This window comes from Triticum urartu, chromosome 5A (assembly GCF_056163025.1).
Source record: "Triticum urartu cultivar PI428250 chromosome 5A, HENAU_Tu73, whole genome shotgun sequence".
Taxonomy (NCBI): Eukaryota; Viridiplantae; Streptophyta; class Magnoliopsida; order Poales; family Poaceae; genus Triticum; species Triticum urartu.
Window position 1 is genome coordinate 658,676,099 of NC_141877.1, and position 26,174 is coordinate 658,702,272.

At 44.9% G+C, this 26,174-nt stretch overlaps 1 long non-coding RNA gene across 1 annotated transcript; it reads left to right on the forward strand.

The window, feature by feature from the left end:
- The first annotated feature begins 7,507 nt into the window (after nt 1–7,507).
- Nucleotides 7,508–9,684, forward strand: LOC147973848 (uncharacterized). The gene is made up of 3 exons (XR_015603693.1): nt 7,508–8,059; nt 8,164–8,332; nt 8,688–9,684. It is a non-coding gene; the product is annotated as an uncharacterized LOC147973848 (long non-coding RNA).
- Nucleotides 9,685–26,174: the final 16,490 nt, after the last annotated feature.

Genomic DNA, 26,174 nt, shown 5'->3' on the forward strand with positions numbered 1-26,174 from the left:
AAGGGATAACGGAAACGATTCCCAAGCTCTTCGTAATGCTGAAATCAACGAAGGTAGAAATCAAGAAAAATATCAAATGTTGATGGTAGACAAGACCACTAGTTTCAAGAAAAGGGCAAAGGGAAGAAGGGGAACTTCAAGAATAACGGCAAGCAAGTGGCTGCTCAAGTAAAGAAGCCCAAGTCTGGTCCTAAGCCTGAGACTAAGTACTTCTACTGCAAAGGGACTGGTCACTGGAAGCGGAACTGCCCCAAGTATTTGGCGGATAAGAAGGATGGCAAAGTGAACAAAGGTATATTTGATATACAGATTATTGATGTGTATTTTACTAGTGTTCGTAGCAACCCCTCGGTATTTGATACTGGTTCAGTTGCTAAGAATAGTAACTCGAAACGGGAGTTACAGAATGAACAAAGACTAGTTAAGGGTGAAGTGACGATGTGTGTTGGAAGTGGTTCCAAGATTTATATGATCATCATCGCACACTCCCTATACTTTCGGGATTAGTGTTGAACCTGAATAAGTGTTATTTGGTGTTTGCGTAGAGCATGAATATGATTTGATCATGTTTATTGTAATACGGTTATTCATTTAAGTAAGAGAATAAATTGTTGTTCTGTTTACATGAATAAAACCTTATATGGTTACACACCCAATGAAAATAGTTCGTTGGATCTCGATCGTAGTGATACACATAATCATAAATATTGAAACCAAAAGATGCAAAGTTAATAATGATAGTGCAACTTATTTGTAGCACTGCCGTTTAGGTCATATTGGTGTAAAGCGCATGAAGAAACTCCATGCTGATGGGATTTTGGAATCACTTGATTATGAATCACTTGATGCTTGCGAACCATGCCTCATGGGCAAGATGACTAAGACTCCGTTCTCCGGAGCGAGCAACTGACTTATTAGAAAAAATACATACTAATGTATGCCGTCCGATGAGTGTTAAGGCTCATGGCAAGTATCGTTATTTTCTAAACTTCACAGATGATTTGAGCAGATATGGGTATATCTACTTGATGAAACATAAGTCTGAAACATTTGAAAAGTTCAAAGAATTTCAGAGTGAAGTGGAAAATCATCGTGACAAGAAAATAAAGTTTCTACGATCTGATCACAGAGACAAATATTTGAGTTATGAGTTTGGTCTTCAATTAAAAACAATGTGGAATAGTTTCACAAACTCATGCCACATGGAACACCACAGCATAATGGTGTGTCCGAACGTCATAACCGTACTTTATTGGATATAGTGCAATCTATGATGTCTCTTACCGATCTACCACTATCGTTTTGGGGTTATGCATTAGAGACAGCTGCATTCACATTAAAAGGGCACCATCTAAATCTGTTGAGACGACACCGTATGAACTGTGGTTTGGCAAGAAACCAAAGTTGTCGTTTCTTAAAGTTTGGGGTTGCAATGCTTATGTGAAAAAGTTTCATCCTGATAAGCTCAAACCCAAATCGGAAAAGTGTGTCTTCATAGGATACCCAAAAAGTTACTATTAGGTACACCTTCTATCACAGATCCAAAGGCAAGACATTCGTTGCTAAGAATGGATCCTTTCTAGAGAAGGAGGTTCTCTCGAAAGAAGTGAGTGGGAGGAAAGTAGAAACTTGATAAGGTAATTATACCTTCTCCCTTATTGGAAAGTAGTTCATCACAGAAATCTGTTCCTGTGACTACTACACCAATTAGTGAGGAAGCTAATGATGATGATCATGTAACTTCAGATCAAGTTACTACCGAATCTCGTAGGTAAACCAGAGTGAGATCCGCACCAGAGTGGTACGGTAATCCTGTTCTGGAGGTCATGCTACTTGACCATGACGAACCTACGAACTATGAAGAAGCGATGGTGAGCCCAGATTCCGCAAAATGGCTTGAGGCCATGAAATCTGAGATGGGATCGATGTATGAGAACAAAGTATGGACTTTGGTTGACTTGCCCGATGATCGGCAAGCAATTGAGAATAAATGGATCTTCAAGAGGAAGACGGACACTGATAGTAGTGTTACTATCTACAAAGCTAGAATTGTCGCAAAAGGTTTTCGACAAGTTCAAGGTGTTGACTACGATGAGAGTTTCTCACTCGTATATATGCTTAAGTCTGTCCGAATCATGTTAGCAATTGCCGCGTTTTATGAAATCTGGCAAATGGATAAACAAAACTGCATTCCTTAAAAGATTTATTAAAGAAGAGTTGTATATGATACAACCAGAAGGTTTTGTCAATCCTAAAGGTGCTAACAAAATATGCAAGCTCCAGCGATCCATCTATGGACTGGTGCAAGCATCTCGGAGTTGGAATATACGCTTTGATAAGTTGATCAAAGCATATAGTTTTATACAGACTTGCGGTGAAGCCTGTATTTACAAGAAAGTGAGTAGGAGCACTACAACATTTCTGATAAGTATATGTGTATGACATATTGTTAATCGGAAATAATGTAGAATTATTCTGCAAAGCATAAAGGAGTGTTTGAAAGGAATTTTCCAAAGAAAGACCTCGGTGAAGTTTCTTACATATTGAGCATTAAGATCTATAGAGATAGATCAAGACGCTTGATAAGGTTTTTCAATAAATACATACCTTGACAAGATTTTGAAGTAGTTCAAAATGGAACTATCAAAGAAAGAGTTTCTTACCTATGTTACAAGGTGTGAAATTGAGTAAGACTCAAAGCCCGACCACGGCAGAAGATAGAAAGAGAATGAAAGTCATTCCCTATGCCTCAGTCATAGGTTCTATAAAGTATGCCATGCTGTGTACCAGATCTATTGTATACCATACACTGTGTTAAGAGAGGGAGTACAATAGTGATCTAAGAGTAGATCAATGGACAGCGGTCAAAATTATCCTTACTGGAATAAGGATATGTTTCTCGATTACGGAGGTGACAAAAGGTTCGTCGTAAAGGGTTACGTCGATGCAAGCTTTGACACTGATCCAGATGACTCTAAGTCTCAATCTGGATACATATTGAAAGTGGGAGCAATTAGCTAGAGTAGCTCCATGCAGAGCATTGTTGACATAGAAATTTGCAAAATACATGCGGATCTGAATGTGGCAGACCCGTTGACTAAACTTCTCTCACAAGCAAAACATGATCACTTTTTGGGTCTTAATCACATAGCGATGTGAACTAGATTATTGAATCTAGTAAACCCTTTGGGTGTTAGTCACATGGAGATGTGAACCAATCACATAAAGATGTGAACTATTGGTGTTAATCACATAGCGATGTGAACTAGATTATTGACTCTAGTGCAAGTGGGATACTGAAAGAAATATGCCCTAGAGGCAATAATAAAGTTATTGTTTATTTCCTTATTTCATGATAAATGTTTATTATTCATGCTAGAATTGTATTAACCGGAAACATAATACATGTGTGAATACATAAACAAACAGAGTGTCACTAGTATGCCTCTACTTGACTAGCTCGTTAATCAAAGATGGTTATGTTTCCTAACCATGGACAAAGAGTTGTTATTTGATTAACGGAATCACATCATTAGATGAATGATCTGATTGACATGACCCATTCCATTAGCTTAGCACCCGATCGTTTAGTATGTTGCTATTGCTTTCTTCATGACTTATACATGTTCCTATGACTATGAGATTATGCAACTCCCGTTTGCCGGAGGAACACTTTGTGTGCTACCAAACGTCACAACGTAACTGGGTGATTATAAAGGAGCTCTACAGGTGTCTCCAAAGGTACATGTTGGGTTGGCGTACTTCGAGATTAGGATTTGTCACTCCGATTGTCGGAGAGGTATCTCTGGGCCCTCTCGGTAATGCACATCACTTAAGCCTTGCAAGCATTGCAACTAATGAGTTAGTTGCGGGATGATGTATTACAGAACGAGTAAAGAGACTTGCCGGTAACGAGATTGAACTAGGTATTGGAATACCGACGATCGAATCTCCGGCAAGTAACATACCGATGACAAAGGGAACAACGTATATTGTTATGCGGTCTGACCGATAAAGATCTTCGTAGAATATGTAGGAGCCAATATGAGCATCCAGGTTCCGCTATTGGTTATTGACCGGAGACATTTCTCGGTCATGTCTACATTGTTCTCGAACCCGTAGGGTCCGCACGCTTAAGGTTACGATGACAGTTATATTATGAGTTTATGCATTTTGATGTACCGAAGTTTGTTCGGAGTCCCGGATGTGATCACGGAAATGACGAGGAGTCTCGAAATGGTCGAGACATAAAGATTGATATATTGGAAGCCTATGTTTGGAACTGCTCCATCTCACGTGATGATCGGACATGGTTTAGTTGATATGGATCACGTGATCACTTAGAAGATTAGAGGGATGTCTGTCTAAGTGGGAGTTCTTAAGTAATATGATTAATTGAACTTTAATTTATCATGAACTTAGTCCTGATAGTATTAGCATATCTATGTTGTAGATCAATAGCTCGCGATGTTGCTCCCAGTTTATTGTGTTTCTAGAGAAAAATTATGTTGAAAAATGTTAGTAGCAATGATGCGGATTGGATCCGTAATCTGAGGATTATCCTCATTGCTGCACAGAAGAATTATGTCTTTGATGCACCGCTAGGTGACAGACCTATTGCAGGAGTAGAGGCAGACATTATGAACGTTTGGCTAGCTCAATATGATGACTACTTGATAGTTTAGTGCACCATGCTTAACGGCTTAGAATCGGGACTTCAAAGATGTTTTGAATTTCATGGACCATATGAGATGTTCCAGGAGTTGAAGTTAATATTTCAAGCAAATACCCGAGTTGAGAGATATGAAGTCTCCAACAAAGTTCTATAGCTAAAAAGATGGAGGAGAATAGCTCAAGCAGTGAGCATGTACTCAGATTGTCTGGGTATTACAATCGCTTGAATCAAGTGGGAGTTAATCTTCCAGATAAGATAGTGATTGATAGAATTCTCTAGTCACCATCACCAAGTTGGTAGAACTTCGTGATGAACTATGATATGCAAGGGATAACGGAAACGATTCCCAAGCTCTTCGTAATGCTGAAATCAACGAAGGTAGAAATCAAGAAAAATATCAAATGTTGATGGTAGACAAGACCACTAGTTTCAAGAAAAGGGCAAAGGGAAGAAGGGGAACTTCAAGAATAACGGCAAGCAAGTGGCTGCTCAAGTAAAGAAGCCCAAGTCTGGTCCTAAGCCTGAGACTAAGTACTTCTACTGCAAAGGGACTGGTCACTGGAAGCGGAACTGCCCCAAGTATTTGGCGGATAAGAAGGATGGCAAAGTGAACAAAGGTATATTTGATATACAGATTATTGATGTGTATTTTACTAGTGTTCGTAGCAACCCCTCGGTATTTGATACTGGTTCAGTTGCTAAGAATAGTAACTCGAAACGGGAGTTACAGAATGAACAAAGACTAGTTAAGGGTGAAGTGACGATGTGTGTTGGAAGTGGTTCCAAGATTGATATGATCATCATCGCACACTCCCTATACTTTCGGGATTACTGTTGAACCTAAATAAGTGTTATTTGGTGTTTGCGTAGAGCATGAATATGATTTGATCATGTTTATTGCAATACAGTTAGTCATTTAAGTAAGAGAATAAATTGTTGTTCTGTTTACATGAATAAAACCTTATATGGTTACACACCCAATGAAAATGGTTCATTGGATCGCGATCGTAGTGATACACATATTCATAATATTGAAACCAAAAGCTGCAAAGTTAATAATGATAGTGCAACTTATTTGTGGCACTGCCGTTTAGGTAATATTGGTGTAAAGTGCATCAAGAAAATCCATGCTGATGGGCTTTCGGAATCACTTGATTATGAATCATCTGATGCTTGCGAACCATGCCTCATGGGCAAGATGACTAAGACTCCGTTCTCCGGAACAATGGAGCGAGCAACAGATTTGTTGGAAATCATACATACTGATGTATGTGGTCCGATGAATATTGAGGCTCGCGGCAGGTATCATTATTTTCTGATCTTCATAGATGATTTGAGCAGATATGAGTATATCTACTTGAGGAAACACAAGTCTGAAACATTGGAAAAGTTCAAAGAATTTCAGAGTGAAGTGGAGAGTCATCGTAACAAAAATAAAAGTTTCTACGATATGATCGTAGAAGTAAAATATTTGAGTTACGAGTTTGGCCTTCAGTTAAAAACAATGTGAAATAGTTTCACTACTCACGCCACCTGGAACACCACAGTGTAATGGTGTGTCCGAACGTCATGACCATACTTTATTAGATATGGTGCGATCTATGATGTCTCTTACCAATCTACCACTATCGTTTTGGGGTTATACATTAGAGACAGCTGCATTCACGTTAAATAGGGCACCATCTAAATCCGTTGAGACGACACCGTATGAACTATGGTTTGGCAAGAAACCTAAGCTGTCATTTCTTAAAGTTTGAGGTTGCAATGCTTATGTGAAAAAGTTTCAACTTGATAAGCTCAAACCCAAATCGGAGAAGTGCGTCTTCATAGGATACCCAAAAGAAAATGTTGGGTACACCTTCTATCACAGATCCAAAGGCAAGATATTTGTTGCTTTGAATGGATCCTTTCTAGAGAAGGAGTTTCTCTCGAAAGAAGTGAGTGGGAGGAAAGTAGAACTTGATGAGGTAACTGTACCTACTCCCTTATTGGAAAGTAGTTCATCACAGAAATCTGTTCCTGTGACTACTACACCAATTAGTGAGGAAGCTAATGATGATGATCATGTAACTTCAGATCAAGTTACTACCGAACCTCGTAGTTAAACCAGAGTGAGATCCGCACCAGAGTGGTACGGTAATCCTGTTCTGGAGGTCATGTTACTTGACCATGACGAGCCTACGAACTATGAGGAAACGATGATGAGCCCAGATTCCGCAAAATGGCTTGAGGCCATGAAATCTAAGATGAGATCCATGTATGAGAACAAAGTATGGACTTTGATTGACTTGCCAAAGATCGGCGAGCCATTGAGAATAAATGGATCTTCAAGAGGAAGACGGACGCTGATAGTAGCTAGAATTGTCGCAAAAGGTTTTCGACAAGTTTAAGGTGTTGACTACGATGAGAGTTTCAGTACTGGAAACAGGGAATTTGCCATCAGCCAGCTCTTTGCCATCTGCCAGCTGATGGCAAAGAACGTCTTTGCCATCTGCCAGCTGATGTCAAAGAACGTCTTTGCCATCTACTTATAAAAAACAGATGGCAAATAACTGACAGACGGCAAAGAACATGATTGCCATCAGCCAATTCTTTGCCATCTGCTAGTGGATGGCAAAGATTCTTTGCCATCTGCCAGCAGATGGCAAAGAGGTTGGCAAATCCTGTGGCCGTCAAGCGTGCAACGGCGTACCAGCCCCACCTCTTTGCCATCTGCTGGCAGATGGCAAAGAGATGGGGTTATTTTTTTCCAGGTAAAAAAAACTGTGGGGTTATCCCCTCCCCCTCTCTCCCCACCCATCCAGGTAAAAAAAACGACCTTCGCATCTCATCCACACACCGAACAGCCCCCGTCGATGGCGCTCTAGGCTCGCCCTCCGCCACCCTGTCGCCGGCCCCGTCGCTCCCCCGCCCCGTCGCCGTCGCTCCCCCTCCCCGTCGCCGGCCCTCCCCCGCCCCGTCGCCGGCCCTCCCCCGCCACCCTGTCGCCGGCCCCGTCGCTCCCTCGCCCTGTCGCCGGCCGCGTCGCTCCCCTGCCCCGTCGCCGTCGCTCCCCCGCCCCGTCGCCGGCCCTCCCCCGGCCTAACTATGGGTCAGGCCAGCCGCCGCCGGCGCCAAGCCCCCGAGAGACGCCACGACCTCCACCGAGCAGGAGTAGCAGCTCGCCTTCTCGTGGCGCGGCGCCTACGAGGAGCCGTCGCCGTCACCATCGGTGTCCTCGACGGAGGCGCAAGATCCCGCGGCGCTGCGCGTGGGGATCATTGGGTTCGGCAACTTCGGGCAGTTCATCACCAGGGGCATCCAGCGGCAGGGCCACGCCGTGCTGGCCACCTCCAGATCCGACTACTCTGACTACTGCTCCGCCCACGGGATTCGCTTCTTCAGGTGACCAGCCATGCCAACCCACGAACCTATCTTTCTTCGATTCCGGTCGGGATGCAACTGCAAGGGGATCAATCGATCATGCTGTGAAATGCTGACAACAACAGAAGCTTGGAGGCGCTGTGCGAGGAGCAGCCGGACGGGCTGCTGGTTTGCAGCTCCATCCTCTCCACGGAGTCCGTCGTCCGCGCCACCCCCCTCGCCATGCTCCGCCCCGACACCATCGTCGCCGACGTGCTCTCCGTCAAGCAGTTCCCCCGCAACCTCCTCCTCGAGGTACTTACATCAAATACAAATCTTCAACCCAAACTGTACTTACCATTGATGATCACACCAGTACCAATACCACTATTTCTTCTCGTGCAACTTGGACGAGCTAGCTATTTTTCCTAAACAACAACAACAAATCATTCAGATGGTTTAGACTATAAGTAAATGGCAACAATGTTCAGTGTGAATATCAACAAAGTATAGTTAAACCTGAATGAGGCACCCTTTCATTTTTTTTCATGTTGACCAAGTTATTTTTAGATTCTCTGTTTTGACATTTGTTGAAAATAAGGTGAGATCCACCTTTTAATTTATTGAAAGGAAAGTGAATGGCCTCTGATGGATTACTACCCCGTTGTAGATAACAAAGGAGTATAGGTCAAAACATCCTTGAAGGAGCTAGCGAAGGTGAGTAGTGGACATAACATGGCAAAAATGTGTCCTAGTTGGACTGAATACAAACAATCAATGGCCTATAAGACCCTATGATCTCTCAGCTCACCATGTATGCAAAAGGAAAATTAATCCATTAGGTTCATGACATTTCAGCTCATATTTTTTCTTATAAGAGGGATTATACAGTTTAATACCCTATGACTCCCAGCTCGACATGTATGCAAAAAGAAAATTAATCCATAAGTTTCATGCCATTTCTGCTCATATAGTTTTTGATATAAGAGAGATTCTGGAGTTTAGTAGAACACGGCGTGCACAATTATGTGTTTCCTGTTTTTTAGTACTATTTATTTTGATTTTACAGTACATGAGGGAGCATTTAAACTCTTGTGCAAAAACTCCATGCTCGAAAGAAATAACCTATATTGCCTCCATCTGCTAACTTCTGACTGTTCTGATTTAAAATTTATACCTACTCATGTAGCAAAAAAATATAAAAAACCCCGTCACAGAACATAGTTCATGTCAATATCAACAACAGTATATGAAATCCAGAGGTACATACAAATTATGATCCTTCGCAGCTATTGTTATTGTTCTGTAACAAACCAAGAATCGATTGAGCTGAATAATCAACAGATTTTATTGCTGCATGCAGAGCGGTGCATAAGCACACTTGATGATTGCACCCTGTTATTGTTGACTGAACTTTGTTTTCCCTCTCAAATAATGTTATCACAAAGATTATTTCATTATGAATCTATGTCCTCTTCCTATAGCTTGCGTACCTAACTCCCTGGGATAATATAGCACCTTGCAACATGTGTGATAGTTCAATGATTACTTCATCTTTATAGGCCCAACTTAATGTCAAATCCATCAAAGAATGCAGCATATTCCCTGATCTCTTTCCTTTTTTATCTCCTAGGGTACTACCGCATCTGAGTAAATATGCATAACTAAACAACATATTCAAAGGCGTTGCTGTTCGTGACCATCAATGATTGGCCTGCTCTCAGTAACCTTTCAGGACAGACAAACAAGGGATACCGCACATGCACGCACTGTTTGGACGATACCGACAGTATATATTTGGCTAATTGTAAGAAGAATGTGTACCTGGGACATCGTCGATTTCTTCCGAGCAGGCATCCCATAAGAAAGAAAGGCAAGCATTTCAAAGGTGAGGCGGATCACCGGAAGAAGCCTCGCCACCGTACTGGTGCTGATGTACATGATATGGTCAAGGATTTGAAGGTGGTCTTTGGAAAGGGTCCTGGTGGACAACCTGTTCCGAATGACGCTGACGGACGCGCACCCATGTGGAAGAAGAAATCTATATTTTGGGACCTGCCCTATTGGAAAGACCTAGAGGTCCGCTCCGCAATCGACGTGATGCACGTGACGAAGAATCTTTGTGTGACCCTGCTTGGCTTCTTGGGCATGTATGGGAAGACAAAAGATACACCTGAGGCACGAGAGGACCAGCAACATATGCACGGAAAAGACGGCATACATCAGGGTCATGCAAGCTACGCTCTTACCAAAGAAGAGAAGGAAATCTTCTTTGAATGCCTGCTCAGTATTAAGGTACCGTCTGGCTTCTCGTCGAATATAAAGGGAATAATAAACATGGCAGAGAAAAAGTTTCAGAACCTAAAGTCTCATGACTGCCACGTGATTATGACGCAACTGCTTCCGGTTGCATTGAGGGGGCTTCTACCGGAAAACGTTCGATTAGCCATTGTGAAGCTATGTGCATTTCTCAATGCAATCTCTCAGAAGGTAATCAATCCAGAAATCATACCAAGGTTAGAGAATGATTTGGTGCAATGTCTTGTCAGTTTTGAGTTGGTGTTCCCACCATCCTTCTTCAACATCATGACGCACGTCCTAGTTCACCTATGCGAAGAGATTAACGTTTTGGGTCCTGTATTTCTACACAATATGTTCCCCTTTGAGAGGTTCATGGGAGTCTTAAAGAAATATGTTCATAACCGTGCTAGGCCAGAAGGAAGCATCTCCAAGGGCCGTCAAAATGAGGAGGTCATTGAGTTTTGTATTGACTTTATTCCTGACCTTAAGCCGATTGGTGTTCCTGAATCGCGGCATAAGGGAAGACTGGATGGAAAAGGCACGCTAGGAGGGGAACAAATAATATGTATGGACGGACATTCTCTCACTGAAGCACACTACACAGTTCTACAGAATTCCGCCTTGGTGGCTCCATATATGGATGAACACAAGAATTTGCTATGCTCCAAACACCCGGAGCGGTCTGATGACTGGATTACACGTGAACAAACCAGGAGTTTCGCCAGCTGGTTGCAGACACGTACCATGCATGACACCTCTATTGAAGATGACCTGTACTTGCTGTCCCAGTTGCCATCTTCGAATATAATGACTTTCAAAGGGTACGAGATAAATGGTAATACATTTTACACGATCGCCCAAGATAAGAAGAGCACCAACCAAAACAGTGGTGTCCGCTTTGATGCAGAAACCAAGACGGGAAAGGAAACATATTATGGTTATATACAGGACATATGGGAACTTGACTATCGACGTGGTTTGAAGGTCCCTTTGTTTTGGTGCAAATGGGTCAATATGACACGAGGTGGGGTAACGAAGACCTGCAGTACGGAATGACAACAGTGGATCTCAACAATCTTGCGTATGCAGACGAACCATTCGTCCTAGCCAATGATGTGGCACAGGTTTTCTATGTGAAGGACATGTCTACCAAGCCAAGAAAAAGAAAAGATAAGGAAGCGAATGCATCGTACGATGAGCCAAAGCGGCACATAGTTCTTTCTGGGAAGAGAAACATCGTGGGAGTGGATGACAAGACAGACAAGTCAGAAAATTATGAAAAGTTTGATGAAATTGCTCCATTCACAATGAATATTGACCCGAGCATCCCGTTAAATGATGAAGATTTTCCATGGTTACGGCGCAAAGGGACACATGCGAAGAAAAAGTTTCACATCCAAAGATCTGGGATGTGATCGGCTTCACTATCATCACTTTCTTCTGTGTTTCACACCCAGAAGGGAATCTCTGTAATAGTTAGGGTAGTTAATTATGTGTTTTGGCATTTGAAACGCGAAGAAATTTTATGTGCAAACAAATTCTTTCATGCCTTTACTGATTTTTAAAGTTAAGTTATTCACAAACTAGTGATTCACACTAATTTCAAATAATTCAAAATTTAAACTATTCAAATTTGAAAACTATGGGCACTAACAGAAAGTTTGTAATTTTTTGTACCTAAAGCAAAAATATTCACAAAGAAACTCTAAATACACAAAAAACAACTCAAAAATAAATAAAGCAAAAAAAATAAAATAAAAAAAGCCCGCCTACTAGGCCAGAGCGGCCTGCATACGACTAGAAACCCAACCTGTTGTTGGGTCAGGATGCAGGCCCGCAAAGGCCCAGTAGGCCAACAGGGCAGCACAGAACATGTAGGCCCAGTAGGCCTGCTTTGGAGAGGAGCTCGAGAGAGCTACCGCACGGGGGTTTATAAACCAGTGCGGTCGCCCCTCGGCTAGCGAGGTGGGACTAAACTTGCGCACCGCACCTGCGCCAGCGCACCCCCTTTAGTACCGGTTCGTGGATCCAACCGGTACTAAAGGGGGGCCTTTAGTACCGGTTGGAGCCACCAACCGGTACTAAAGGGGGTGCGGTTCCCGCCGCTTGGCCTGGCCAAAACAGGCCTTTAGTACCGGTTGGTGGCTCCAACCGATACTAAAGGTGCCTTCTATATATACAACACTTACGAAAATTTCATTCTCCCTCTGTTTCTTCCTCTGTTTCCCCATTAAAGCACCGCCCGCGCGCCCCGATCGATCAACGCCGTCGCCGTCACCGCCCCCGTCCCCGTCGCCGCCCCCGTCCCCGCCCCCGTCCCCATCGCCGCCCTCGTCTCCGTCGCCGCCCCGGGCCCGTCCCCGTCGCGCTGTCCCCGCGTCGCCGCCCCCGCGTCACGCCCCGGCCCGTCGCCGCCCCCGACCGTCGCCTCGCCGTCGCCGTCGCCCCGCTGTGAGCTCTCCCCCTCTAACCCCTCTCCCTCACCCCCGGCGGCCACCATGGGCGCCGCCCCTCCCCGAGCCCATACACACACACACACAAGCATGATGAACACACACATACACACGTACATATGTATGAATTAATGCATGTATATATTAGTATATACGTATTTTGTATGTTTAATTAGTTTAGATTTTTTAGATTATTATTTTTTCACTAGTATATATGTATGAATGCATGTTAGATGGATATAATTAGTGTTTAATTAGTATGGAATTTTTTTTATATAATGTTGTTTTTCAGTTTTTTAATGGATGTATAAAAGTTGTGTTTTCTGTTTTTAGTGTTAGATGCTTAATTAGTATGAAATAGCATATAGAATTTTGACATATGCAATGATAGCATAATTAGTGTTATATAGAAATGTTAGAAATTTTAGTTATGAAAATCCAATCATTAAAAAAGTTACTTTTTGCGGGCATATAGCTAGTATTTGTTCTCAACGATGCCCGGCCCGCATCCTCGCCGTCGACCCGTCCGCGACGACGTCCGACTGACCCATGTCCGGGACTGGGCTCCGCCGGGCTGGCACTGGGAGGTGCTGCCTGGAGGGGCGCGCCGCTTGATGAGGAACCCGGCTCCGGGTCCCGTCGTCGACCCTGATCTCGTTTGGTGGTGTTCGCGTGGGCCAGTTTCGGTGCGGAGGGAGCCGGCCCCGCCGGAGGTGGTACGTCGCCGTGTCAGGGAGGAGGACGAGCACGTCCATCGCTACATGGTTGCGTTAGAGGGCGGCAGGTTCTCCAATACCTGGCAGTTTCTTCAGGGATCTCACTTCAGCTATGATCCTGTGAGGGTTCCTTCTCTTTGGGTGTCCACCGCCCGCGCCGCAGGAACCGCGAGTGTCCTAGATTCTTCTGTAGTATTCGATCTTTAATTAGCTACCTAGCCAGTGATGTACTATTCAATATTATATATTATTCGAGACAATGTATTCGAGATTATATCTATTATTTGAGACGATGTATTCGAGATTATATCTATTATTCGAGACGATGTAATTTGAATACTAAATTGTTTTATATTTCTTTTGGCATAGTTAAATAAAAGCTATGGCGGACAATACCAACAGAGAGGGAGAACAGACCATGTTCGATATAATACGCGGGCCAGATGATGATCAGAATGAAGAAGATTATGACGGCTCCGAATTTCTAAACAACACCGGAGAGGGTGATATGATATTTGATCGCGACGACCGAATTGATGAAGTCATGACCGGCGAGGTATATATATTTATATAAGCAGGCATCTGGTGATCATCACATGTTTTAAATGAGTTGAAGATATATTAACGAATCGATCTTTCTTCTTTCAGCCATTCGGATCGAGCAAATCTTCAGGCAACAGGACGAAACAAGGCCCGAACAAAAAGTTGAAGGAGGGCGTAAAGTATAATATTGAGGCAATCAAACCTAATGGCGAACCATTAGCGCCTAAGAAGATTGCGGACAAGAGTTCGTTCGTCAGTGCGGACTTCTTGTGAAGGACCAACTCCCGATCTCCCTTCAAGAATGGAGAGAGCCAGCAAAGCCACGTCCAGATCTTACTTTTGTCGATGACAGACAAAAAAGTTTGCTTTGGGATACTCTAATGGAACATTTCACCCTACCAGATCATTTCACAGAAGCAGATGTGCAGAAAGTCAAGGACGCTGCTCTTAGGAAGATGGCGATTGCATTCAAGAACCACAAGAATCGTGAATGGGACAAGTACGTCAAGGGAGGAAGGAAGACTCCAGTATTCGAGGGAACACTAGAGAATCAAAGTGCTCATTAGGACGATTTCGTGAAATTCAAGGATTCAGAATTAGCTAAGGAACGGTCGAGAATAAACAAGAAGAATGCCGAAAAAAGGATAAGTTCCATAAGCTGGGGCCAGGTGGCTATGCGGTGGCAATGCCTAAGTGGGATAAGTCTGAGAAAGAGATGGAGGATGCAGGTGTCACTCTGGTTACTAAGAGCTGGCCCCCCAGGTGCAGGACTTGGTTCTATGCGCATGGGGGGGAGTTGGACCCAAAGACAGGCAAAGTTTCGACGAAGGCATGTCTGAACGGAGCCGACGATAATATACTTGTTGCAGTAGAAGAGGCTCGAACGGGGGTGTTCCAGCCCAACAGAGAGAACGACGAGCTTACGCGTGCCCTGGGAAATCCTGAACACCCGGGAAGAACGCGAGGCAAGGGCGCTATTCCGTGGTATGAGGGGTTTTTGGACTGGAACGCCGACTACAGAACCCGTGCGAGAAGGAAGATTGCGGAGGAGAAGCAGAGGAAGATGGAGGAGGAGAAGAGGAAGCTGGACTATGAACGCCTTCAAGGCCTAGAATTAGCGCATGCGGACTTGGTAGTCAAATTCCAGCGGCAGCAGGAGCAGATCGACTCACTTAGCCAGCAAAGGGGGTCTCAGCAGCTGCAGCAGCTAGCGGATGATCCAGCATTGGATACCACCGCCCCATCCATGCCGAGAAGCAGCGTGGGTTCCGCCCCGTTTGACGCAATGCTGGATAGATACAACGTGGATGGCATCGCGGAGAACACTAACTGCGAGCTACACTTCAAAATTAAGAGCATATCCTTGAAGGTGGTGGACGACGTTGCTTATACAAATCCCCCGATGCAACCTTCCATTGCAACCCGATTCCAGCAGGCTATGCTCGTGTTGTGGTTGATGAGGTGGCGGACCAATATTCGGGGCTAGAGCTTGACATTCCTGGAGGTGACGAGGAGCACACACTCGGAGATGCCAAACATCGTATCATCCTATGGAGAAAGGATTGCATCATCTTTCGAAGGCCACCGACACCGCGTCACCCAACTCCTCATCGAAGTCCGCCACCGAGTCAGCAGACTCCCGCTCCTCCAAGTCCACCAACGCGTGAGGCCACTCCTCCTCCTCCAAGTCCGGCAAAGTGTCAGGCCACTCCTCCTCCAAGTCCGACACAGCGTCAGACGTCCACCCCTCCTCCAAGTCCGGCACAACTTCAGGCCACTCCTCCTCCAACTTCGGCACAGCTTCAGGCCACTCCTCCTCGTCCAACTCAGCCCCGTCAGCCGTCTCCGCCGCCTCAGCAATCGCAAAAGAGACACCCCACAGCTATGGTGCGTAGCGGTACGAGTCGAGGTCATAGTACAGGAAGTACAGGCGGAGGCAAGCGATATAAATATGGTCCAAACCTCACTACTCCTCTTCCTGAGAGGGCTTATGACAGGACCGAGGAGCAAACCAATGCCATAGTGCGGGCAGAAGTCGACGCCCATTTTGGACCGAAACCGCCACCGCCGCCAAGGGAGAAAGTGCCTGTGGAAGTAGTTGACCACTTCATTCGTATGGCTCAACCACCAGCTCCTAAGCCTGTTGACACAGACTATGAGCGCCACATCAGGAAGTTGCATCGACAACGTCTACAGAAGGAGGCGAGCTCAAGCTCGAGCAAACAACAAGCAGCTGTCAAAAAATGCGGGAAAACCGTTGCCCAGCTGGGAGAACAGGCGGCGCAATCGATCCCCCCGTTTGTTGTGCTGCCAACAACACGTGACAGTACGCGTGACCAATATTATTGTGGGCAAACAGTTTACGTTCCCGAGGTGGGCGATGTGGTAATAACCCAGGATCATATAATGTAGGCTGAAACTCTCAACATCACTGTTGGACAACTCCTCGAGATCGAGGACATGCCTGTGCTTACAAAGGAGGAAATAAAACGGAAATATGCCCGGGGCCAACCTTTGGTCAAGACAGAAGAGGTCAAGAAGCTCCCAACGAGAATGTATGAATTGCATCAATGGTACATGGACATTACCAAGAGATCTGATCGAGAGTCCCTCATGGTGCAAGTCAAGAAGGATCATTACTACCATGAGAAACCTGTGACCGTCGAGTATTCTGAACTGTTTCAGTTATACAATCAAGACGTACTCGACAAATCTATCGTTAGTTGCTATTGTATGTAAGTGATTTCTTTCTGTAATTTAAGTCTCAAGCTAGCTGTAGTGATCCTTTTGATCAATCATTACCTGTAATTATCCTCACTATATTCTTTTCTGTGGTATTATGCAGGATGAAGATGTATGAAATGAGAAAATGTGGACGCTATGGCATTGGGTTCATTGACCCAAACACCGTTAATGAATACACATGGGAAATAAACAAGCATCATGAAAAGCAGGTAGAGGACAGCATGCTAGAGTTCTTGAAGCGCCTCAAATACAATGAAGATATACTACTTCCTTACAACTTCCAATGAGTCACACTTTCTTGTACTACAAATTCTCTGTTTTTGCCTACTAGCTAGCTACATGTTTTTGCTTACATATGCCCGCTTAATTAAGACATGCAAACGTGTGTGCATGCAGATTTCACTGGATCTTGTGTATCATTAAAGTTGACGCCGGAACAGTTGAAATACTAGACTCACTACTCAAAGCAAATAGTGACTATAACATCTTGTTTGGGATAGTCAACATGTAATTTCAATCATTATTAACTATATATCTCAGCCTATTTAGTTCGTCATTTCATGATATGAACTATTTAATAACCCCTTTATTCATTTTCTTTGTCGGCGGGCAGGGCTTGGGCAAGGTTCATCAGCGTCACGGAAGGCGAATGGAAACGACAGCTGAAATGGTTTCGACCCAAGGTAAGTAATTAAGTAGTACTAGCTAGCTAGCTAGCTGCCATCTCTTTAATTATCATGCTTGATTAATTATTATCTGATCAAATTAAATTCCATTCTCGTAATAAAGGCCCTGAAGCAGGCGCAGGGGACTAATCTGTGTGCATTCTGCGTTTGCGAGAATATTCGCATGATGGCATCCGAAAGGAGCAGATCTCAAAGACAGGAATGGGTACGCTTGTCAGAACACTATTCACAATTTTTACACCATTATCGATATTTAGTCACACAACTAATACACATGCATATTGATCTCCTTCTTAACAGTTCACAGAGGTGCGGGACAAGCTCCTAGGAACGGAGCGCGTAGAAGCACTTCAAGAGCAAATAGCGGGATTTTTGCTCGACCAGGTCATAAATCCGAAGGGAGAATACTATTACCCGCTACCGCCCCCATCGACCAGGTCATGAACCACTTCCAATTGTCATCGTGCTCCGAAGGCACCAATTAGGCTAATGCCACTGGCTCCGAAGGCAACATGCACATGTAGGAGAAATTGTATATAGCTATATATACATGTGTGTATGTGTGAATTAATATGGTGGTTTGTGAGACATTGATGATATATATATGATTGGTTCTACTAGAAATTCTATATATATATATATGCATAACGTGTACAATGTGTAGTATCGTAAAATACCAGCAAACGAAAAAGAATTAAAATGGAAAACACAAAATTAAATGAAAAAGAAATCATAAAACCAAAAACCCCCCAAACATTTTAGTACCGGTTGGTGTTACAAACCGGTACTAAAGGGCTCCCGGCCCCCGGAGCTGGCTCGTGCCATGTGGTTGCCCTTTAGCACCGGTTCGTGCTGAACCGGTACTAAAGGGGGGCCTTTAGTGACCACACTTTAGTGCCGGTTATGGAACCAGCACTAAAGGGCCTTACGAACCGGTGCTATTGCCCGGTTCTGCACTAGTGCCTTCATGTCCATGTCTCCTTTTCTCTCCATAGAATTCCTCACTTCTCCATTGCCCATGCCAAGCTACCGTCCAGGCTCCAGACTAGTTGAACATTTAGCTACTACATGCGGTTGGCTCCTTGGAATTTCCCTGCGCTGCTCACTCACTATGCCCAGGTCTGCACAACGCACATGGCCCTCAACAGCCGCATGAGAGCATCTCCAACAGCTGCGCCAAAAGGTGCGCGCGTGATAAACTGGACTTTTAGCGCACGTGTGACATTTTCGCGCGCTTCAGCGGGGGCGAGAAACTAGCACGCGTCGAAAACGATTGCGCGCGCGGGAAAAGGCGGCATCTCGCGCGCTACTTTTGGCGCACCGCTTCCGGCACGCCTATAAATTGCGGCGTTCACCATGCGGCTATCCATACTGCCACGCGCGCCTATCCCGCTTCCTCGTAGCTTCCTCGCCGCTCCAGCGCCTCGCCACCGACGCGCCACCATGCCGCCGCGCCGCCGAGGAGCGTCAGGCTACCGCGGCGTCCGCCAGCGCCCCAATGGCTGGTACTACGCCGAGATCTGGTCCGGCAACGTCCGGCTCGGCCTCGGCACCTTCCAGACTGCGCATGAGGCCGCCCGCGCGTACGACGCGGCGGCGTGGCGCCTACATAGGCCGCGCACGCAGATGAACTTCCAGGACGTGTACACGCGCCAGCAGGCGCAGGACGTCGCCCTTCGCCTCGTCTTATCACGGACGAGGACCGTGCAGAGCACACTCGGCTACAGCGCCGTCTCCTCATCGCCGAGGAGGACGAGCGAGGCATGGCGGAGTGGCGCCGACGCCACCCAGAGGACATCGTGAACGAGCATGCCTACTAGGCGGAGAGGACGGCAAAGCGCCGCGAGGATCGGTTGGAGGGGCGTCGGCGGAAGGCCCTGGCGCTATCGTAGTGCGATATCGTTGAAAATGGTGGGCAGTCGATCTTTTTGGCTAATGATCCTCGTTCGGACGATATGTGGCTCGATACCTCAGACCAGACCAGCGAGGATGATGATGATGATGATGATGATGATGATGACGACTGGGAGTAGGTTGTAGTTTCACTATCTAGTTGCACTATCTAGTAGTGTTTTTATGTCGTCGCACCGTAGTTTTATCTATCTATGCTATAGAACTACGTAAAATATCTATGTATCATTTTTATATATGAATTTTATTTAGTATCGTTTTTATTTAAAAATATGTACGCAATGTTCGTGCGATAGCGCGCTGCATTTTAGCGTGGCTACTGGAGCTATGCGCACGTTAAATTTTAGCGCGGCTGCTGAAGCCAACGTTGCCCACCGCGCTTTTTCAGGCGATAAACGCGCTGCAAACTACTTTTTAGCGCGCCGCGCGTTGGACGGCTGTTGAAGATGCTCTGAGTGAACATTGGCCTATTAGCCGACCTCATCTTCTCTTCATCTGGTCCACAACATATGAAGACACAAGAAGACAATAGTGTGTATGCTTTATCCTCGTCATTCATCTATGTAGTTGACTACAGAAAACAATCAAACCGTGTCATTGCTTTTTTTCATGCAAACCAACTTTGATAGATTACAAACAGAAAACCAAGTCAACAAATAAAAAACCAAGTCATATGCACTATTTTGGTTGCAGGATTTGGTCACATCCCAAGGTTTATGTATCCTATATTGTAGAAGAATCGGCCCAAAGCAATTTAAAGGCATGCTTTACCGGTGTGTATGTTGTAAAAATTATGTGCTAATAATAGCACTTGCTATAAACTATGAATTATATCTCTGTTATCACTCTTACATATTATTTCATAAGCAACTACCTGATGATTCTTATTTAAATTTTTGATTTGGTATAAAGTTTATATATTAGACTTTATAAAGTATGAACTCTAAAATATGGTATTTGGTCTGACACTCTGATTTGAAAGATAACGAGCGATCCCTTACTCCCTCGATGGGGAGCAGGTCGTGTATATATTGAGATCGGGCAAGCCTGCCTTGGCATACAAGGAAGAGATACAAGAGTTTGAGAAGAATACGAGAAGGAGAAGGAAGGTCGGTTGAGATTACATGTTTTCTCTAACACCCTTCCTTAATCTCAACTATCCTAAATTAAGATTATTCTTGAACTCTTCAAATGGTCTTGCTGAAAGTGCCTTTGTGAAGCCATCTGCTACTTGGTCCTTGGAGGGAATAAACCGTATCTCAAGTTTCTTTGCTGCAACTCTTTCTCGCACAAAGTGGAAGTCAATCTCTATGTGTTTTGTCCTTGCATGAAACACTGGGTTTGCAGACAAATATGTTGCCCAAATTGTCACACCATAAATATGAGATAGGATTTTTCTTAACCCCCAACTCATCAAGAAGTGATTCAACCAAAATAATTTCAGCAGTTGCATTTGCCAAGGACTTGTATTCTGCTTCTGTGATTGAACGTGACACAGTGGCTTGCTTTCTAGCACTCCAGGAAATAAGGTTGGACCCAAAGAATACTGCAAAACCTCCAGTTGATCTTCTGACATCACTACAACCTGCCCAGTCAGCATCAGAGAATGCACTAATAAGGGAGGAATTAGACCGTTTGAAATGAAGTCCTATTCCCATAGTATGCTTCACATATCTCACAATTCTCTTAACAGCTGCCCAATGAGCAGATGTAGGTGCATGTAGGTATTGACAAACCTTATTAATAGCAAACGAAATGTTTGGACGTGTGAGAGTTAGATATTGCAATGCTCCCACAGTACTCCTATACCTTGTGCTCTCCTCCTCTCGAAGTGGCTCACCTTCATATGCAGAGAGCTTTTCTGAGGAAGACAAAGGTGTGGGCACTGGCTTACAATTCTTCATTCCCATGAGAGACAGAAGCTCGTTTACATATTTTTCCTGATTTAACACAATGCCATCTTGAGTTTTCTTGACTTCAATGCGTAGGAAAAAGTGCAAATCACCTAGATCCTTCAAGGCAAACTCTGAGCTCAAATCATGTAATAGAGCATTAGTAGCATTTTGTGAAGAACTTGCAACTATGATATCATCCACATATATGAGCACAAAAATGACTACTCCTGCCTTGTTATAAATGAACAAGGACGTATCAGCCTTGGAAGCAATAAAGCCAAGATATTTCAATTGTAAGCTCAGTCTGGAATACCATGCTCTGGGTGCTTGCTTTAAACCATAGAGTGCCTTATCAAGCTTGCAAACATAATGTGGTAATTTCTTACTCTCATACCCAGGTGGCTGTCTCATAAACACTTCCTCTTCTAGAACACCATGCAGAAACGTGTTCTGTACATCTAGCTGCCTTAGGCTCCATCCTCTGGATACAGCAATAGCTAGCACAAGTCTGATAATTGCAGCTTTCACAACAGGACTAAATGTGTCCTCATAGTCAATGCCATAACGTTGCTTAAAGCCCTTTGCAACTAGACGTGCCTTATACCTATCAATGGAGCCATCTGCCCTTTTTTGATTCTATACACCCATTTACAGTCAATGATATTTTTACCTCTCTGGTTTGGTACAAGATGCCAGGTTTTGTTCCTCATGAGTGCAGAATATTCCTCATCCATCGCCCTTTTCCACTTAGGATCATCAAGTGCACTATTCAGCGTTGTTGGTTCTCCTGAAATACACAGCATCCCATATGGTATCATTCCATCTTTTCTTATTTTAGGGTTCCCTATACCTTTCTGTAGCCGAGTCATAACTCGTGAAGAGATTTCTGGCTGAACCATTGGAATGCTCGCCATAGAGGATCCGGGCGAATCTGCATGTGCTGACACAGCAGGTGAATTTGTCGCCACATGCGCAGGAGATCCTGCGGCCATCGGTGTGGCCGCTGCGCCTGCAGACACACGGGTGTCACCCGTTCGACCTGGCGCAGGAGATCCGCTGCCTGACCACGACTGGGCGCGCCCGCGTGACGAGGGGGATCAGGTCCCGCTACTGGTCCCGCCTGTACACGACGTGGCCGCGCGGGAGTGGCCCTCCCTGGAATCTGGAGTGGAGCCGGCTGGGGCGCGATCCGATGACGATTCGCTCACGCGATCCGAGGACTACGCACGCACAGGAGTGCCAGGTGTTGGAACTATGCCCTAGAGGCAATAATAAAATGGTTATTATTATATTTCCTTGTTCATGATAATTTTCTATTGTTCATGCTATAATTGTGTTATCCGGAAATCGTAATACATGTGTGAATACATAGACCACAACACGTCCCTAGTGAGCCTCTGGTTGACTAGCTCGTTCATCAAAAGATAGTCATGGTTTCCTGACAATGGACATTGGATGTCATTGATAACGGGATCACATCAATAGGAGAATGATGTGATGGACAAGACCCAATCCTAAGCATAGCTTAAAGATCGTGTAGTTCGTTTGCTAGAGCTTTTCCGAATGTCAAGTATCATTTCCTTAGACCATGAGATTGTGCAACTCCCGGATACCGTAGGAGTGCTTTGGGTGTGCCAAACGTCACAACATAACTGGGTGACTATAAAGGTACACTACGGGTATCTCCGAAAGTGTCTGTTGGGTTGGCACGGATCAAGACTGGGATTTGTCACTCCGTATGACGGAGAGGTATCTCTGGGCCCACTCAGTAATGAATCATCATAATGAGCTCAATGTGACCAAGTGGTTGATCATGGGATCCTGCATTACGGTACGAGTAAAGTGACTTGCCGGTAACGAGATTGAACGAGGTATTGGGATACCGATGATCGAATCTCGGGCAAGTAACATACCGATTGACAAAGGGAATTGTATATGGGATTGATCGAATCCTCGACATCGTGGTTCATCCGATGAGATCATCGAGGAGCATGTGGGAGCCAACATGGGTATCCAGATCCCGCTGTTGGTTATTGACCAGAGAGTCGTCTCTGTCATGTCTGCGTGTCTCCCGAACCCGTAGGGTCTACACACTTAAGGTTCGGTGACGCTAGGGTTGTTGAGATATTAGTATACGGTAACCCGAAAGTTGTTCGGAGTCCCGGATGAGATCTCGGACGTCGAGGAGTTCCGGAATGGTCCGGAGGTGAAGATTTATATATAGGAAGTCAAGTTTCGGCCATCGGGAAAGTTTCGGGGGTAATCGGTATTGTACCGGGACCACCGGAAGGGTCCCGGGGGTCCACCGGGTGGGGCCACCTATCCCAGAGGGCCCCATAGGTTGAAGTGGGAGGGGAACCAGCCCCTGGTGAGCTGGTGCCCCCCCATGGGCCTCCCCTGCGCCTAGGGTTGGAAACCCTAGGGGTGGGGGCGCCCCACTTGGCTTGGGGGGCACTACACCCCCCTTGGCCGCCGCCCCCCTTAGAGATTGCATCTCCTAGGGCCGGCTCCCCCCTAGGGGTCCTATATATAGTGGGGGGGGGGAGGGAGGGCAGTGATACACTAGCCCCTGGCGCCTCCCTGTCCCTCCCGTGACACTTCTCCCTCTCCCTGAGCTTGGCGAAGCCCTGCCGAGATCACCGCTGCTTCCACCACCACGCCATCGTGCTACTGGATCTCCATCAACCTCTCCTTTCCCCTTGCTGGATCAAGTTGGAGGAGACGTTTTCCCAACTGTACGCGTGTTGAACGCGGAGGTGCCGTCCATTCGGCGCTAGGTCATCGGCGATTTGGATCACGACAAGTATGACTCCATCAACCCCGTTCTCTTGAACGCTTCCGCTCGCGATCTACAAGGGTATGTAGATGCACTCCCCTCTCCCTCGTTGTTAGATGACTCCATAGATTGATCTTGGTGATGCGTAGAAAATTTTAAAATTCTGCTACGTTCCCCAACAGTGGCATCATGAGCCAGGTCTATGCGTAGTTTCTATGCACGAGTAGAACACAAAGCAGTTGTGGGCATGGATATTGTCAATTTGCTTGCCGTTACTAGTCTTATCTTGATTTGGCGGCATCGTGGGATGAAGCGGCCCGGACCGACCTTACACGTACACTTACGTGAGACTGGTTCCACCGACTGACATGCACTAGTTGCATAAGGTGGCTAGCGGGTGTCTGTCTCTCCCACTTTAGTCGGATGGGATTCGATGAAAAGGGTCCTTATGAAGGGTAAATAGAAATTGGCATATCACGTTGTGGTTTTGGCGTAGGTAAGAAACGTTCTCGCTAGAAACCTATAGCAGCCACGGAATAACTTGCAACAACAATTAGAGGACGTCTAACTTGTTTTTGCAGCATGTGCCGTGTGATGTGATATGGCCAAAAGGATGTGATGAATGATATATGTGATGTATGAGATTGATCATGTTCTTGTAATAGGAATCACGACTTGCATGTCGATCAGTATGACAACCGGCAGGAGCCATAGGAGTTGTCTTAATTTATTTATGACCTGCGTGTCAACATAAACGTCATGTAATTACTTTACTTTATTGCTAAAGCGTTAGCCATAGTAGTAGAAGTAATAGATGACGAGACAACTTCAAGAAGACATGATGATGGAGATCATGATGATGGAGATCATGGTGTCATGCCGGTGACAACGATGATCATGAAGCCCCAAAGATGGAGATCAAAAGGAGCAAATGATATTGGCCATATCATGTCACTATTTGATTGCATGTGATGTTTATCATGTTTTGCATCTTATTTTCTTAGAACGACGGTAGCTTAAATAAGATGATCCCTCATAATAATTTCAAGAAAGTGTTCCCCCTAACTGTGCACCGTTGCGAAGGTTCGTTGTTTCGAAGCACCACGTGATGATCGGGTGTGATAGATTCTAACGTTCGAATACAATGGGTGTAAGCCACATTTACACACGCAATACACTTAGGTTGACTTGACGAGCCTAGCATGTACAGACATGGCCTCGGAACACGGAAGACCGAAAGGTCGAGCATGAGTCGTATAGAAGATACGATCAACATGAAGATGTTCACCGATGTTGACTAGTCCGTCTCACGTGATGATCGGACACAGCCTAGTTGACTCGGATCATGTTTCACTTAGATGACTAGAGGGATGTCTATCTGAGTGGGAGTTCATTGAATAATTTGATTAGATGAACTTAATTATCATGAACTTAGTCTAAAATCTTTACAATAAGTCTTGTAGATCAAATGGCCCACGTTGTCCTCAACTTCAACGCGTTCTTAGAGAAAACCAAGCTGAAAGATGATGGCAGCAACTATACGGACTGGGTCCGGAACCTGAGGATCATCCTCATAGTTGCCAAGAAAGATTATGTCCTAGAAGCACCGCTAGGTGACACACCCATCCCAGAGAACCAAGACGTGAAGAAAATATGCCCTAGAGGCAATAATAAAGTTATTATTTATTTCCTTATATCATGATAAATGTTTATTATTCATGCTAGAATTGTATTAACTGGAAACATAATACATGTGTGAATACATAGACAAATAGAGTGTCACTAGTATGCCTCTACTTGACTAGCTTGTTGATCAAAGATGGTTATGTTTCCTAACCATAGACATGAGTTGTCATTTGATTAACAGGATCACATCATTAGGAGAATGATGTGATTGACTTGAACCATTCCGTTAGCTTAGCACTTGATCGTTTAGTTTGTTGCTATTGCTTTCTTCATGACTTATACATGTTCCTATGACTATGAGATTATGCAACTCCCGTTTACCGGAGGAACACTTTGTGTGCTACCAAACGTCACAACGTAACTGGATGATTATAAAGGTGCTCTACAGGTGTCTCCGAAGGTACTTGTTGGGTTGGCGTATTTCGAGATTAGGATTTGTCACTCC